Genomic DNA, 16036 nt, shown 5'->3' with positions numbered 1-16036 from the left:
TGAATACTGGGGTCTGGCAAGCCAGTAAGAGGGAATGTTATAAGAATATTTCCATATGAGTTCCTCTTAAAGGCACTGAGTAGCAAGACCAGATCTGGATCTAAGGTGGAGCAGTTCTTTTGGAATACTTGGAAAAAAATACTTTAACACCTTTCCCATAAGAGACATAAGAGTGCAGAGCTTTGAAATCTATGAACAGACAACTCCATTTTTCAATTTTCTATAAAGCCTTCTCACAAAGGAAAGCTGTGACACAATAAAAAAAAAAAAAAGGTAGCAAGTGCAAGGGCCATCACAAACAGAAAATTCTAGACTAGTTTCCCACTTAGTGGGAGAGATAAAGCCCCTACAAGCAGCCAACTTCAATGCCACCCACAGAAGGGCTGCAAATCAAACCTGGCCTCAAGCAGACACTTTGTCTCCCTTGGGAGAAGACAAAGAAGCACAAATACTGTAACACCAGTTAAAGTTTTGCCCAAATAAGCTTCACCATTGGCCTGATTTACTGCATTTGTCATGATGACTTTGTGCTGAACTCCTAACCCTAACAGAAAAAGGTGAGCTAGAGAGAATTGGTCTCCACCCACCAGAGAAAGCCCACAGAAAAAAAGACTCCAAATCAAGGCACCAGTTATTGGATAACAACCAGCAAGAAGGAATTCCTGGAGGTTACTGGAGAAACCTTTTGACTGGGTAAATGTACAAAGCCTTGGATGTAGGATTGTGTCTGAAATCTGCCTGGCATTTAGCTCAGAAAACACTGCCAATGGAAATATTTCTAGCAAGAAATGAAGGAGACCTCATGAAAAAATCACATTTGTATTTAAAAGCAAGAAAGATCAAATGGCCTCCTAGTGGGAAGGCCCAGTCCCTAAAACCAGAGGAAGGGTGTAATCCTGAAGACTTTCATCACTTTAACTGGTGCAGAATATGACCCACAATCTTCAAAAGATCAGACTTTTTGCTAACATGAAGCAGATTCTCTGTCTCCTAACTTCCTTGGATGGTTTGCCTTCAGAATATGCCTCCTTTCACCATTCTTTTCTCTTTCACGTATTTTTGTCTTGAAGTTACTTGAACATACAAATATTCATCTGCTGGTTTCCATTTAGGTCAAACATAGCCCTGTTCCCAGGAACTGGCAGTTTAGCAACACACGTTGCACCATCTAGAAACCCCTTCACTTTTCAAGAAGCGCAGACAAGTAAACAGTCATTAAAAATAATTACCCCACTTTAGGATTTAATCCTTTTTGATTCCCTATCTTCATATTAGTCTCCAAGCCACTTCACGTTAGTATTTATTATTCACTGCTCTGCCTCTTTATCACTAGCACAGCTCCACATGGCTGCCCACTGAGCTTTTTGGGTACAGATCTGAAATCTTAGATGTTGACAATCACCTTGGCTCTATGTCCACAGGTAAATCAGTGCAAGAAAGCAGTTATGTCCTGTACCGCAGCCCAACACTTGCTGCAGTGACATTGGCTCTTCACTTGTCAAGTGCTAAAGCGAATGGGCTGTGCTACTGCCAGCTAATTAAAGCTGTTTGCAGCCTAGAAAGTAGATGAATACCAAGCGACCACAGAACACAGAACTGGGCAATGGAAAGATGACTCTTTAAAGACAGAGAAGGCAGCAAGTTTAGACACCTGGCAGTTGAATCAGATCTGCATTTCCGCTGAAGTTTGCAGCTTGGCCCAGTCTAAGCCCGCTTTCATTTGCGAATCACACCATTCCCCACTGACTTCTTCAAACTCACCGTCACCAGCCCCCTGCGATCACTGCACATCCCCATCCGCCTCGCTTCACCCCAGGAGCCTGCAGGCAGAACCAGCAACCCAGGTGCTGGGCTGCGCTCCGGCAGCGATGCTGGCAGCTGGGAGGGGGTAGCAGCAGAGCTCCCGGCACCTGCGAGACTTCCCAACAAGTTTCTTAATTTCTCCAAAGGGAATGCAAGTTTGAGCAAGACCCAGCAAGCCAATCACTGGGAACTGCTTGCACCAAAATAGAGCTCATAAAATCAGAGAGTTGTTTCATATCCACCTTCACCTGTTTCATTGCTAAGAAAAAAAAAAAGGCCTCTTCAACATAAATAACCAACAGCAACTCACAATCCAATGGGGGACACCCAAAGTGAGCTAAAACACCCTGGCATGTTTCCACAGTCACTTCCTACACATATGCACAGACACAGGGTGCACGCCAGCAGCCTGACAGCAGAGGTGTCAGGAGCTACACACACAACCAGCAATTCAAAATATGTTCCATGTCCAACAGATCTGCTGCTTTCCTTGCAGCCTCATGCAACTAGATCTCTAAGGGCTAACCGTGTCCTTGCCTCCCCGGTCTTCCAAGAGAAAACACTTCACACTATGCAAAAATGTCCATTCAAAGCTGGCTTGCATGCAATCAGGACACATACACAGTGCAAAGCAGCAGGGATCGAACAGATGTTGCAGTTAGGAAATCCCATGATTCACATATTGTGTTTCAACATGGATTTTTTTTCCTTTATTTTCATAAAGGAACAGAAGTTTCATGTGACTCTTCCACCAAACAAATGTAGGGCTAGTAGAAACCCTACAGAAAATTGATAGACTGTAGTATTTCAGATGTCCTGTATGTTTCGGTATCCCTGAACTGACTTCTTGTGAACAAGGCAGACTTTGGTCTCTCATTTTCAGCCTTTAGCCTCTACCAAAACCCAGTCTACTTTTCTTTCTCTCCTAGAAGCTGTCACAAAGTCACATTTTGACAGCATTCCTCTGATAAGTTTTGCTGTTGTTAAAAACAGTGTGAGCAATCACTGAAGGAGGTTTGCAGCTCTCCCTTTCATCATCGAGACAGGGTAAGCTGCCATATATGCACTTGCATTTTACAAAATGAAGACTGTATGTTTCTTACCTGCATGTTGCATTTGTTCCCATAGCAGCATTTGCAGTTCTTGGTTGTTTTGCCTTTCTCCACCTTTCCCAGCTCCTGGCAGGCAGAGCACCACACACTCTCCTGCATCCTATAATGCAAGTGAAGCTGTGCACCTGTACAGACCCTCCCCTCCTTTTAGGGCTGATGAAGCTGTGCACCTGTACAGACCCTCTCCTCCTTTTAGGGCAGGGCTGCACATCCTCAAACAACTGACATTTTCTGTTAATTTGTTTAACTCTGAAAAATTAACCCTGCCAGTGTCTGGACATCAAATGAGGTATTTGGGGCAAATCCAGCAGAATCCAAGCCTAGCTTCCAGTTCTTACCTCTTTATCACTGAGCAATGAAATCTAGGTTAATTGAGAACTTTCAGCCTGTATTTTATACTACATTTGATCTTGCCCAAGTATTTATAAAAATGTGGTATTCCAGCTGAATTGCATGTAAAGCACTCCTTCCATTATAACCTGGAATAAACGCTGCACAGAAATCTAGTCATAACATTGCATGTTATTCTTCTCATACCATGACTCTCCCTGCATTTGACATGTGGATTATTTACCTGTGTGGTAACATAAATTTCTCTTTCGGGAAACAATTCCCTGAAGCAGAAATGGATTCAGCTTTCTTACAGGTGAGACTCCCAAGCTAGCAAATGGGACTAGCCTGGAAATTTTCAGTGAAAACCCTTCAATATTAAAGAAACAAATAAACACGCAGCCCTGTTAAAAGCTGCAGTATCAGAGCTTTAAACAAACAGGGCTGGAATCAAACATAGTACTCTGCAGCAAACAAAGAAGTGGAGATAAGAGGATTTCTGCCTTGCAGAGTTTATACATCCATCTGTGATTAATATTAGGAGGAAAATGAGGGTCAAAGCCTATCTCTGAAACTGAAAGTAGAGAGTGTAGTCAGGGGCCTCTAACTATGCAGTCTATCAGCTTTTTATTCATGCATGTAAGCCTGAAGAATTTGCCATGATACTCACTCTGGAGTCTAATTACTGTATGTTGCTCTCCTTATGTCTATTTTCATACTTTGTGTACAATATCTGGGATTTGGGGGATTTTTTTTTGTTGTTATTCCCTCTTAGAGGACTTCCTGCAAGCTCCTTCAATAAAAAGAATATGTCAAGGAAAACAGCAATATGTGTAATCTTTTTGATTCCAGTGTTTGGTAATTCTGAATCTCAATAATTTCTTGCAGTTTTGCATGAACACACTGTCTTCACCTCTAAGGAACTTTGGTATGGGGGTATCTGGTGCATTACTGAATTCTAAAATACAGCCAAAGGGATACCAGTATGCTAAACCCGTCCTTTGTGTCCCCACAGCCAAATGTGAACTCTTCCTGGATTATCTGGAAGTGAAGGTCAGGCCATGTATCATGCAAAAGGTAATTTCCTCTAGGTTTGCAACAGGATCACAGACATAACCTCAGACTTCAGTGTCAGAAAATACCAATTGCCAAACAAATAATACAGATAAAAAGATTGAAGTGTTTGTTTGACATTTTACCAATCTACACGAATTGGTTTGCATACCTGTCATGTATTTATTGAGAAAGAAACAGCATCTCTGTATACACAGACAAATATAGCCAGGATGTGCTGCCTCTCACGTATCTGCTTTTTTCATCCAACATCATAAACCTAAAATCTAAGATTTTAAGAAGCGTGAATGAAAAGCAGATTATTTTTGACACAGTGGAAGAGCTTGGTATTTCCTGTGAAAATACAAGCATGGTCAATATTTTATATACTGGGAAACTGTGGTTCCTTTGTCTGAGGGAGGGTAGTGCAGAAGTTGCACAAAAGAGCTCTATTTCTACACATTCTGACTTAAGAAAATACCATGTTAGAAAATACTAACTTCCAACAACACAACTTTTCCTTCTCAGTGTCCAGGCAGGCACCGATACACAAGACCATCTGGAAAGAAATGTGAGAACACAGTATGTAGCTACTGGCACATGGACTGGTGCCTAGTCTAGATGTCAGACATCAGAGGCAACAGCTACCGAGTCTAAACAAATATCCTGAGAGATGTGAATAACGAATTGAGTTTTCTACACCCCATTCTTCCCAAATTCCCCTCTAGGGATAGATCCAGTCCATGTCCTTGCAATACTCTTGCCAAACTCCCTTGGAGACAGATCAGACCGACATTGTCACTAAAGCTTGTGCTGTGAATAGCAATCAAGTTTAATGACTTCCCATGTATATTAGTTTTGCACTAATGTAGGGCCACCTCTTCAACAAAATTACTCCTGATTTGTTTGTACAGGTATGAGCAAGAGGAGAACCAGGGACTCGCACATCTGGAATAATAATCCTAAAACCATCAACATCCTGAATTTCAACTGCAACTGAAATAAAAATTCAAAAGCGAAGGTCATTTCTGATACCATCTCACTGGCTGCTGGCTGGAGCAATAATACAGGAAATCACAGAAGCGCAGTTCTGGGGAAAAGGCTGTCTGACTCCAGTGCCTGCAAACACAAGGCTGAAGATAAAGTGACCATTAACCTTCAGAGAAGGGCAGTGAGGTCCCAGAATGTCCTGCCTGCGGGCTTTATTGCTCCAAGGGGAAATGAGCAGAAAAAGAAAAGTCAAAACCGCATACTCTTGACATTTAACTCAAATTAGCAGGTAATGGTAGTATCTCGCTTTCTTTGTTAACTTTCCTCTGTATTAAGGCATGCATACAGTACCTGGTTCATTCCACAAACTGTAAAATAAGTAGAAAATACTGAGTAGTAATGAACTTGCTCCTACCACTTGACATCTGCAAGATTAATCACAAGCACCAGACCTGTGTACCTCTGCACAGAATATAATATTACTCTATACTGCGGATACAGCTGGGAGAACTGAGGCAGAGTAACTCAGTGACTATTGCAGAAACCATAAACTGCAGCTGAACCCAAAGTTCTTGGTGCCTGGAACTGTGTTTTAGAGTCTTTTCCCACCCTCTCTCACTCAATAAGGACAGCCAGAAAGACCCTACAAGAATAGGCACCCTATAAATATCTAAGATAACTTTAAGATCACTAGCCAGCTTTCAGCCATGGGAACTCTTACAGGCTCGCTGGCATCAAAATGCTGAGTTAAATTAGAAAAGATTGACTGCACTACATGATTTGGCCCAGCCTGTCCAGAGTTTTAAAATCATCACATAATAAAACATACCTCATAGTGAGCCAATTTCACCAGAGCAGAGCCACAGCACAGCAGTGTCCTCACATGGCAGCCCAACGCGCTACTCGGATTTGAGTTCTGGGAATCTTTAAATATCCCAGTGCATTCCCAATTGTCTTTTAAATATGCTGGAGCTGTTCCCATCATAATGGGAAGGGAAACTGTCCAGAGACAGGAAATAGGCTGATTGCAGAAGAATTTTACTTAAAACTGTTGAATGAACTACAGCTCTGTGTCACATAATCACATGCTTAAACTGGATCTCTGCTTGGTCCTTCCCTTTCCAAACCACAGTGCAACCACAGAGCTGGGCATGCACTTAAATAATGCACTGAGCTGACGGGTCCATCTACCATCCTGGGATCAGCAGTGTCTGAAGTAGCTGACAAACTTAAGCCCACTGCTTCAGTATCTTTCTGACTTTCCATAGGCATTAGGGAATACTTCCAGCTTTTCTAGGATAAATGCCACTCAGCCTCACCACTCTCAGCCTCGCCACACCAGCCCATACTGCTGGCCTTTAAACAGCACCTACTTGAGATTCACTGGTATTTGCTTCAGGTACCGAATCCTCGATACTAAGCACTTCCTTCTGTCTAGTAGTTTCCATATAGTGAAATACCAGCCAATGCTGCAGGCCTAGGAAAAGGAATATGCCACGTGCCGTGTAGCTGAAAAGGCACCTACCCCTTCTGCAGGTTTTATCAGCGCCTATGCAAGAACACAAACTCAGATCCTTTCATGAAACAGTTCCTTCGGATACAATATAGAGGCCAATATAGCTGACACCGCCTGGTACGGTACTAACTGAGTCCTCAATGGACTCTGTATATTGCCTGGAGATAAGCTAGTGTGAAGTCTAAAGATTAGCTCTGCTTGTTCTACACTCAGAGAGCTCCCTTTGGTCACAAAAATATTAAGCCAGACCCCCATCTACTGATGAATATTTATATGCAATGTGTAGAAGACTAGATAGTATTTTAAAGCAACTAAAGGCTGATGAGCTAAGTTACAAGACAGATTTTTACTGCCTTCTTGATTACACAAATACCTAGATAATAATATTTTCTCACTGTGGATGAGATTTTATACTTCTTGAAGGAAACTCTAACCAAGTACAAATGTCTAACAACAATAAGACTCCTGGATTTTTTTTTCCTGATTGGGCAAAGTTTTCTTACCATGAATTCATATGTAATTGCTAAATATAACAGGATGTTAGAAAAAACATGCAAAGGGAATGCCATTGAGTGGTCCAGAATAACCACTGGTCACCAGTGAAAACAGTATTAGTGATGATATGATCAAACTTCTATTTTGATCAGAATCAGTTACAGAAACAGCAGATGCATCATCTCTGAGGAGTCCCATACACACTAAAAACATAATGCCCCTTCCACCAAAGTGAAAACCTGCTCAAAATCTGAGATATTTTTCCTTCAGAGCAATGAGGGCACAGGATTGTGCTGGTGCTGTGTAATGTATAGTGGAATGAAGTCTAAGTCACATTCTGTGGCCAGTTTTATCCCTCGTGTAACTCCAGAATAAAGAGCAAAGGCAATGGCCATAGTTTGAGGGCCAGTAGAGCCAAAGAAACATGGTCACCAGAATCAGAGCACGTAAATCACTTGGATTTCCTTTTTTTCCTCTAATCTAATCAACAAAAGTAGTGGTGGTATTGTTTATAAGATAGTTTCTTCAGACTCATCATAATAACAACGGCTGTTTTGCTCGGGTTTTTCCCCTCTTTCCTCTATTTAACATGATTTTACACTGCTTTGCATTGAAAAGATAATATAAAACCTTTTGCATAGCCTAGAAGCTTGACAAATCAACTAAAGCAAGAACTGCTGAGATAAATTATAGTCTCTCCTTAACTCAGATTTCTTGCTTTAAGCTGATTTATTGTAAGAAACTGAACATTTCAGTGCATTTTCTTGTACCATCAGATAGTATTTTTAATTACTGCAGAACCCACAGCTTTAGGGGTTTAACTCTCAATAAATCCACTCTTCAGTCAGAATAGTGGAAACAAACCGATAATGTGCAAAAGACAGATCAAAAAAGGAAAAAAAAAAACATTAAAAAAAAATAAGTGGTTAAAGAAGTACATGCTAGGAGTCAACAACAGGTCTACAAACAGTCTAATGTTCTGCTCACTGTATTGCTCCTGAACTTTCAAAAGCACACAAACATGTTGCATTGTGCTTTTGAATTTTACTCAGACGTGGAATAACTGCATGCTACATCTCTTTCAAAGGACCAAAATCTTCAAAAATTTAAAGCTTTAGGCATCTGTAAATAAGGTCTGTCTTAATGCATCTGCAAAAGAGAAGAAAGAATGAAGGATTTTGGAAAGACCTTTCACTAGGAGGGCACACAAAGAAATTCAATTTTCTATGCTCCATTCTCTGTAACACTGTGTTCACAAATCCCTTTTTTTAAACTAAGATTTAAAAAATCAATTATATAAATCCACAAGCTACCTATGAGGTGTTCAATCATTTGCTGGCAGACTCAAAATTAGATTAAAAAAGCAACAAAATCAAGCAGGCACCGTTGCAGCAGGCTCCTGTGTAATTATACTATGGGTCTATAGTTTAAATTTATAGAGAAACTTGGACCACTTCTCAAATGACAAGTAAACCACACAACCTCCCCTGCTTTTTTCACCTCTTCCTACTGAGATAATGAATGGTATAAAAAAGCAGGGCAAACTCAGGAAAATGCTGAAATCCTGATGCTGCTTTGAAAGAAAACAGGATTAGAGAATGAGTCTTCTCTAAATCTTCCCCCTCCTGTTGTTACGAGTGCTTAGGAATATAAGAGTAGTTTCTTGAACCACAGGGATAAAATTATCCCGGCATTGCAAGGAAGAGCCTCAGGCCCCCGTTACCCGACTGCAGTCATGTGCAGCCTGGCAAGCCAGCAACAAGCCTGGGAAAAGGCGCTGCTTTGTCAGATACCATGAGGCAGGGTGAGACCAGTGTCCCCAGACGGCATGGTAAGGGCTGCAGATCCAGCTCTCCAAAGCCAGGAATCATAAAAAGAAAGAGCCCCCAGAAAACAACAACAACAAAAAAAAAATGGCACTCAAAAGAGCAAAGACTGGCAAAGAACCAGCCAAACTACAGCGGCATTAACCTCATATGTGCTGGCAGGTATCCTTCCCATTTAACCTAATGGAACACAAAAACAGAGATGTAAACTGAGGGAAGGGAAAGGAAAGGATGCACCTGACCACAAGCTACTGTAACATTTTCTAGCAAATTATAGAAATAATATTTAACAGTCTTCTATGACAGATGGCAGCAACTTCTGATGAGTAAATATTAATTAAATTTAGGAAATGCATGTTCAGCAGGAAGAAGAAAGGGCTGGAAGAGCAGATGAAAAGCCAAAGAATGGCAGTGAAAGCAGAAGAGGCTGTGTAACTCCCCGACGTACCGTTTTGCTGAGGTTAGCTCTAGAGAGAGCATCAAAGCCACTAGCAAAATAAGTATGTGCACTAGCCTCCTTTTTCCCTCATAGGCTTTTAAGCAGCAGCTTTAAAAGAAGCTGTGAAATAAGATCCTCATGACTTCCTACAGTTTTAAGAGCTTGGAGTAGTACAGCCATCCCCAAGTCAGCATTCCTGAGTCAGCAAAACTATGTGACGGTTTAAACAAGGGGCTAAGTTGGAAATAATATTTGGTGCGCTCTTCATTTTCAGTTTCTGATTTATTAAAGAGCCTGCTTTCAAACTTGGTGGCTGAGGTGTATTTTGGCAGTTTTGCCTGGTTTTGGTTGGCCAGAACTTTCAGAGTCTTGCATGATTCCTTGGCTGTGCGAGCTATGACCTGATGAGATGTCATGAGATTTATGGGGGGAACTGCAATAGTCAGCAGGAGCGAGGGAGGAATAGTAGTTAAAACAATCCTTGTTAACAACGCCAGCTGCAACTCTTAGTGCCTGCTGCTCGCTAAAGAGGTGTTTTCAAGTTCTAACCTGTAGCACTCCTTCCATTGCACATATAAGCTGCCAACCAAAGATATGGAGAGAAATCTCCCCAGATGGAGAGAAATCTGTTTAGCTTAAACTGCACAATAGCTTGACCTTAAACAGACAGAAGAATCAGCACAGAAACTCATCGGAGGGAATAACGAAGGGACAGAATTGCATTTCCACTAAAACCAATGTCAAGTAACAAAATCTCAGGCAATGTGTTTGAATGCATTTAGAAGAAACTGATGTCATTCAAATGTCATCTATGTTTGAAGCACTGGCATTGTTTTTAAAGGCTATTTTGAACTTTAAGAGAATGTATATGTATATGTATATGTATATGTATATGTATATGTAAATGTATAACTCAACACGATGTTGGTGGCATTCCAATAAAGTCAAGCCACCGATTCTTGAGTTTAGGCCATATCCACAGCTCATTAAAACCAATGATGGTCTTTCCACTGAGTTCAACTCTTCCTATCATAGCCTCGGCTCGCAGTCTGACATACAGCAGGGACTGCTGTCACGCTGCTTTGTCCCCTGTTTGACTTACTGCACAGCTTGATGGTTATGCTACATAACTAAAGATATTGAGACCAACCACACCACACATGCTGTCCGCAACAAACATCAGGATTACTGAAAATCCTCCAGAAAAAAAAAAATCAAAAATCAAGTCCCCAGTGTGCTAAACTAATGTGTACTTTCTTTTTGTTTAGAGAGAGAGTTCATATAAATCAATACATAAATAATTACAAATGAAGCTCTAACACACTCAAACAATATCAGATGCAGTAGGCATTCTGGTCAAAGTTGTAGTGGATTTTAGCAGATACTAAGCAGTAACAATTAAAGATGTGTTTGTTGGTATTAAACGCATTTATATGCATACATAATCACATAATTATATACACACTAAAACTGAGTCAGTTATAAAGTCCAACATAATAAGAAATGCTTGGCACTTTCTTATACTAGAGTGAGTAAGAACCACGCCAACTTTGAATTCTGCAGATATGGACCCAAATTCTCTGCTGGGCTGGACAGTCCTGGAATACTTGCACACCTCACACCCCACCTGTGCAACTGGGATGCCTTTTTTTAATGACTATTGTAGGAACTCAGTCTGGAGAAGTGTAAATGACAATTTCATAAAGGCAATGTAACTTTTCAGGTACAATATTCTTCAGGAATTGGCCTGAAGCACAAACAATGAACTGGTCTGTATGTTATATAGCTGAAGTCCAAATGATAAACAACTGATAAACCAAGCAATGCAAAAAGCTATTCCATGCCTATGAAATCACTGGATTGCTATGTCACTGCATTTGTTTTATAACAGCAAGACAAATACCTATTTGCATTTCTTATCTCATAATGTGTCTGCAAACACTGGAATTCTAATTACCATTTACTATATTGTGTGAAAGGTAAGGAAATAGAAATCTCATGTCCATGAAGCTGTTAATAAAAGATAACGGAACCGAACCTGCCTTTCTGTTTTTAAAAATTCTTAACAGGATACTTCAAGTTACCTGTCACTTTCTTCAGTTTCCACCAAATATCAGAAGGACAACACAACATGTAAAAGATCTACAAGGAGTGTAAGCCCAAGCAGTTCAGAGAATGTGCAAGTGCACCTCTTTCTAGTTCTCCAATCTGCTACACCAGGTCTGAAATCAATAAAGCTCCATCCAAACCTGCATCAGACAAGCTCTGAAAATTGTGTGAGTTTAGGCAAAAGAACCCACTCACCTAGAGAACTGTGTAGGATGTGGTGCAAGGTCATGGGACAGTGGCTGAAAGGGGAAAGGAACGTTTAGAATGACATTTCCAAGCAAGTGGACTAGACTATGGAAGAGTAGAGGCGGTTTGCTGGGGGTCTTGGATTGGATGCTCTGTGCTCATACCCTGCCTGTAGATTAACCTGATGACAGCACTTGCCCTCAGATGAGCCACTCCCACTCGCCCAAGGGTAGCTACCACAGGAAATTCATCCAAGTCATTACGTGATTCAGGCTTTACTTCTGCACACAGTTGTTAGCAAGATCAAGCTCTTAAATTATGGAGTGTATCAGCAAAATAATCACAAAAGAAACAATACAGTGGGTGTCTTCATTCTACTACAGGTTATGGATCCGACCTGCTCCCTTTACAAGATCCTACGGCTTCTCCCACGGCACCACCACTCTCGCTCTGAGCTCCCATGGATTCTCCCAGTCCCAACACCAGCGCCAAGACCTCGCACCTGGGAGACAGCCAGCAGCTCCACTAAGAGTGCAAGAATCAAAACAAAGCCCAGCTCCTATTGATACCTCGATGGCCCTGGCTCACTGACATGGGTCTAGAGATTGCTTTAGGGCATAAAACATAGAATCATCAGGTTGGAAAAGACCCCCAGGATCATCAAGTCCAACCATTCCTATCAAATACTAAGCCATGACCCTCAGCACCTTGTCCATGCGTGCCTTCAACACCTCCAGGGAAGGTGACTTAACTACCTCCCTGGGCAGCCTCTGCCAGTGCCCAATGCCCCTTGCTGTGAAAAATTTTTTCCTAATGTTCAGCCTAAATCTCCCCTGGTGGAGCTTGAGGCCATTCCCTCTTGTCCTGTCCCCTGTCACTTGGGAGAAGAGCCCAGCTCCCTGCTCTCCACAACCTCCTTTCAGGGAGTTGTAGAGAGCAATGAGGTCTCCCCTCAGCCTCCTCTTCTCCAGGCTAAACACCCCCAGCTCTCTCAGCCGTTCCTTATAAGGCCTGTTCTCCAGCCCCCTCACCAGCTTTGTTGCTCTTCTCTGGACTCGCTCCAGAGCCTCAACATCCTTCTTGTGGTGAGGGGCCCAGAACTGAACACAGGATTCGAGGAGCGGTCTCACCAGTGCTGAGTCCAGAGGGAGAAGAACCTCCCTGGACCTGCTGGTCACGCCGTTTCTGATCCAAGCCAAGATGCCATTGGCCTTCTTGGCCATCTGGGCCACTGCTGGCTCATGTTCAGTCGCTGTCAACCAACACCCCCAGGTCCTTCTCCTCCAGGCAGCTCTCCAGCCAGACTTCTGGTCTGTAGCTGCACAGAGCTCTGGCAGGGAAGGGCTGCCCCGTCTGGGAGTCAGGGGTGAGGCCGCCCCGTGTCAGGGTGAGGACGCCATCCCGCCCCCGGGGCGCCGAGGGGCTCGGTCCCGCTCGCGTTCCCGGTTCCCGCGGGGGGTCAGGGGCCGGATCCCCCCATCCCCGCTCCCGCCGCCCCCGCCCGTCCCCGCCACTCACCGGGAGCCGGCCGGGCAGGCGAAGGGCCCGCGGAGCCCTGCCCACCGCGGGGCGGGCGGCGCGCACGGCGGGAGCCGCGGTGTCTGTCGCCGCTGCGGGGAGGGCAGTGACCCTGGCACCGAAAATGCCCTCAGATCAACTCCCCGAGACGCGTTTCGGAGTGTCAGACGGCGAGCGGCCTCTCTCGGGGCGGGCGGTGATCTCCACCGGTGCGTGCAGCCGGGCGGGAGCGGCGGCAGGAGGGATTCCCCCCTCGCAGGCACCGGGATCAAGCTTCCCAGAGATCTAATGCATAGTCTGTTGCTTTCTGAGGACTAATTTTAGTGTTATGATGAAACTTCGCGACAGTCAAAGCTCGCGCTGATTCGGAGCTGGCTCCAGCGCTGCCTGAGCCTGTGTCTGAGGCGGGGAGAGGCCGCAGGGGGGATCGCAGGAGGGACACCTGCTCAGCGCGGATCGTGAGCACACAGCATCATCACCCCCAAAGAACGAGCAGCGCCTACAAAAACACTGTCTGAAAGCAAACACGCTTTCAGAGGGACATTCTAACTAACTTCCACAAAAATACAATTACTGAGAGGAAGCTGAGCCCTACTATTTAAACACTACTCTATTTAAATCAAAAATATTCCACTTTTTGTAATAGTAATCACTTCTTGTATCAACCTAACACATCTGCAATCAGCTCCTTGCCTAGAGGATGGGGGCACAGTGCGAGGCATCTTCTCAGCGTAAGTAATTCACGTAACATCTCTCAGGCTGTGGGCTGCAAGATTGTCCCACCGAGAACGCTGCGTAACTAGAACAGCTGGAAATGAATCAGGTTGGGAAATGAATGGAGAGCTTCCTCAACGTGTTGAAAACTGAATTCCACTAGATCGCTACTTAGCGATCTAATTTTGTGTCAAACCAAGCATGACCTAACTAACTTCAACTGTTTAATAAAGTCAGAAAAGCAAAGATAAAAGGAGCCATGTGTGGAACAGACAGGAATCTGGCTTACACCTGGAGGTGTATCTAATCTAACCGGACATCTAGGTGATTTTGGAAAAAATACTGAGGGATAGTCCTTCTACATGTCTGCTGCTGCAGACACCCCTCTCTTGTCTGTGCCGCTTTGGATTTGACCACCTAAGTAAAGCAAACCAAAGGAAGGCAGCGGAAGCATTCCCAATAATCACTGATGGGTGTTAGAAGCTGATTTCAGCTAAATAAACTCAAACTGAGATGAGAAACCTTGGAAGTGTTCAAGGTCATGTTGAATGGGGCCTTGAGTAGCCTCGTCTAGCGGGAGGTGTCCCTGCCCATGGCAGGGGGGTTGGAACCAGCTGATTTTTAAGGTCCCTTCCAACCCAAGCCATTCTATGATTCTTCTAACCTTTAAATCTAATAACGTGGAAGTCTGTTGTCAATTCACATTGTAACAGACCAATCTGCTTCATAGCGGAGCTAACACCATCATAGCAGCAGAGAAATAACTTCAGGGATACAGTGACATGAGTAGAGATGGCTCATGCATTCCAAAATGCAAAGTGAATTTCTTCAGTGTTAGTGAAAATTGTTCCTTGTGAAGAACCCATGTACCATTCATCAATACCATTTCCTCATCTGACACTAATGGAGCAGAGATAATATTTCCTACTCCTTCTAACGGTGCAACTGATTTGACTCAATCTATACACCAAGTTTCCTTCATGTCATCCAGTTAACTTTTGATACATGGAACCTGTACATACTGACCACGCAAGCTTTCTTGTCACGGTGACTGTCGGTCCTGTTCTGCATGACTGGAACAAAAACCATAGTCCTGGCAGCCTGAAAGACAAGCAAGCAAGAGGGAAGGTGAGGCAGGGAGAAGACTAACATCAGCATGTTTCCAAGGAACACAATCCTCCGTCATGAGCAGTCTCTGCCTTTCCAGCCCCCCTCTCTGACATATTTTCTAACAACACTTGGTAAAAATTCCCATCTGGATCTGCTTTACGCTGCAGATGTTTACAAATATATCTCCAGGAATGACAGAATCTTGATAGCCTTCAGAACAGTGTCATCTTCACATTGCAACGTTCTGTCTTCTAGCACTTAGCTGGATGAAGAATATAGCTAGAAAGTCAGAAGATGCAACTGAAAAATAAACAGAAATGGGACAGAGATGGAAATAAAAACAAAAAGAAAAAGGGAAGTCCAGCAGAAAGATGGTCTATGCTTTTGATCTGAGGACTAGACATAATTCAGAGTGTTCCTAGGTCAGGTGCTCACTCTAACAACAGCTTAACAGAACGCCTACCATCAGCATCAGGAGAACACCTGGCCTTCTGGACCTAGCGAGCGGTTCTGTTTTCTTGGCATAGGTAGGCACTGGTCAGTAAAAGAAGAGTGAGATTACAGCTCCTTATCATTCCTTTCTTTTTCCTTGTTAGTAAGTTAAATTATTACTGGGAGGGGGAGAAGAAATGCCCGTATTACACCAGCTGTGAGAAACAGGCAGGAATGATGGAGCTTGCCTGTGTAAATGTATTAGATAGTCTCATATAACGTAGTCTCTCTCTAGAGGGCTTGAATTGCTTGTGTCCCTGTAAGGCACATTTAATCTTGCTTTTTAGTTGCTTACTTTGTTTCCTGAGAAGTCTCCAGACTCGACCACAGGCAAATACTTATT

General features: G+C 43.2%; 1 protein-coding gene across 1 annotated transcript in view; it reads right to left on the bottom strand.

Annotated features, from left to right (window-relative positions):
* The window catches only part of KIAA1210 (KIAA1210 ortholog), a 48462-nt gene extending 40078 nt beyond the window's left edge, over positions 1-8384 (bottom strand). Inside the window, exon 1 of the mRNA XM_069867478.1 lies at positions 8287-8384. The gene's annotated coding sequence lies outside the window, so the exon portion shown is untranslated. The remainder of the gene's footprint in view (positions 1-8286) is intronic.
* Between the last annotated feature and the right edge of the window lie 7652 nt (positions 8385-16036).

This window comes from Phaenicophaeus curvirostris, chromosome 13, assembly GCF_032191515.1.
Source record: "Phaenicophaeus curvirostris isolate KB17595 chromosome 13, BPBGC_Pcur_1.0, whole genome shotgun sequence".
NCBI classification, from domain to species: Eukaryota; Metazoa; Chordata; class Aves; order Cuculiformes; family Cuculidae; genus Phaenicophaeus; species Phaenicophaeus curvirostris.
The sequence above is the reverse complement of the archived record's forward strand: the minus strand, read 5'-3'. Positions and strand labels throughout refer to the sequence as shown.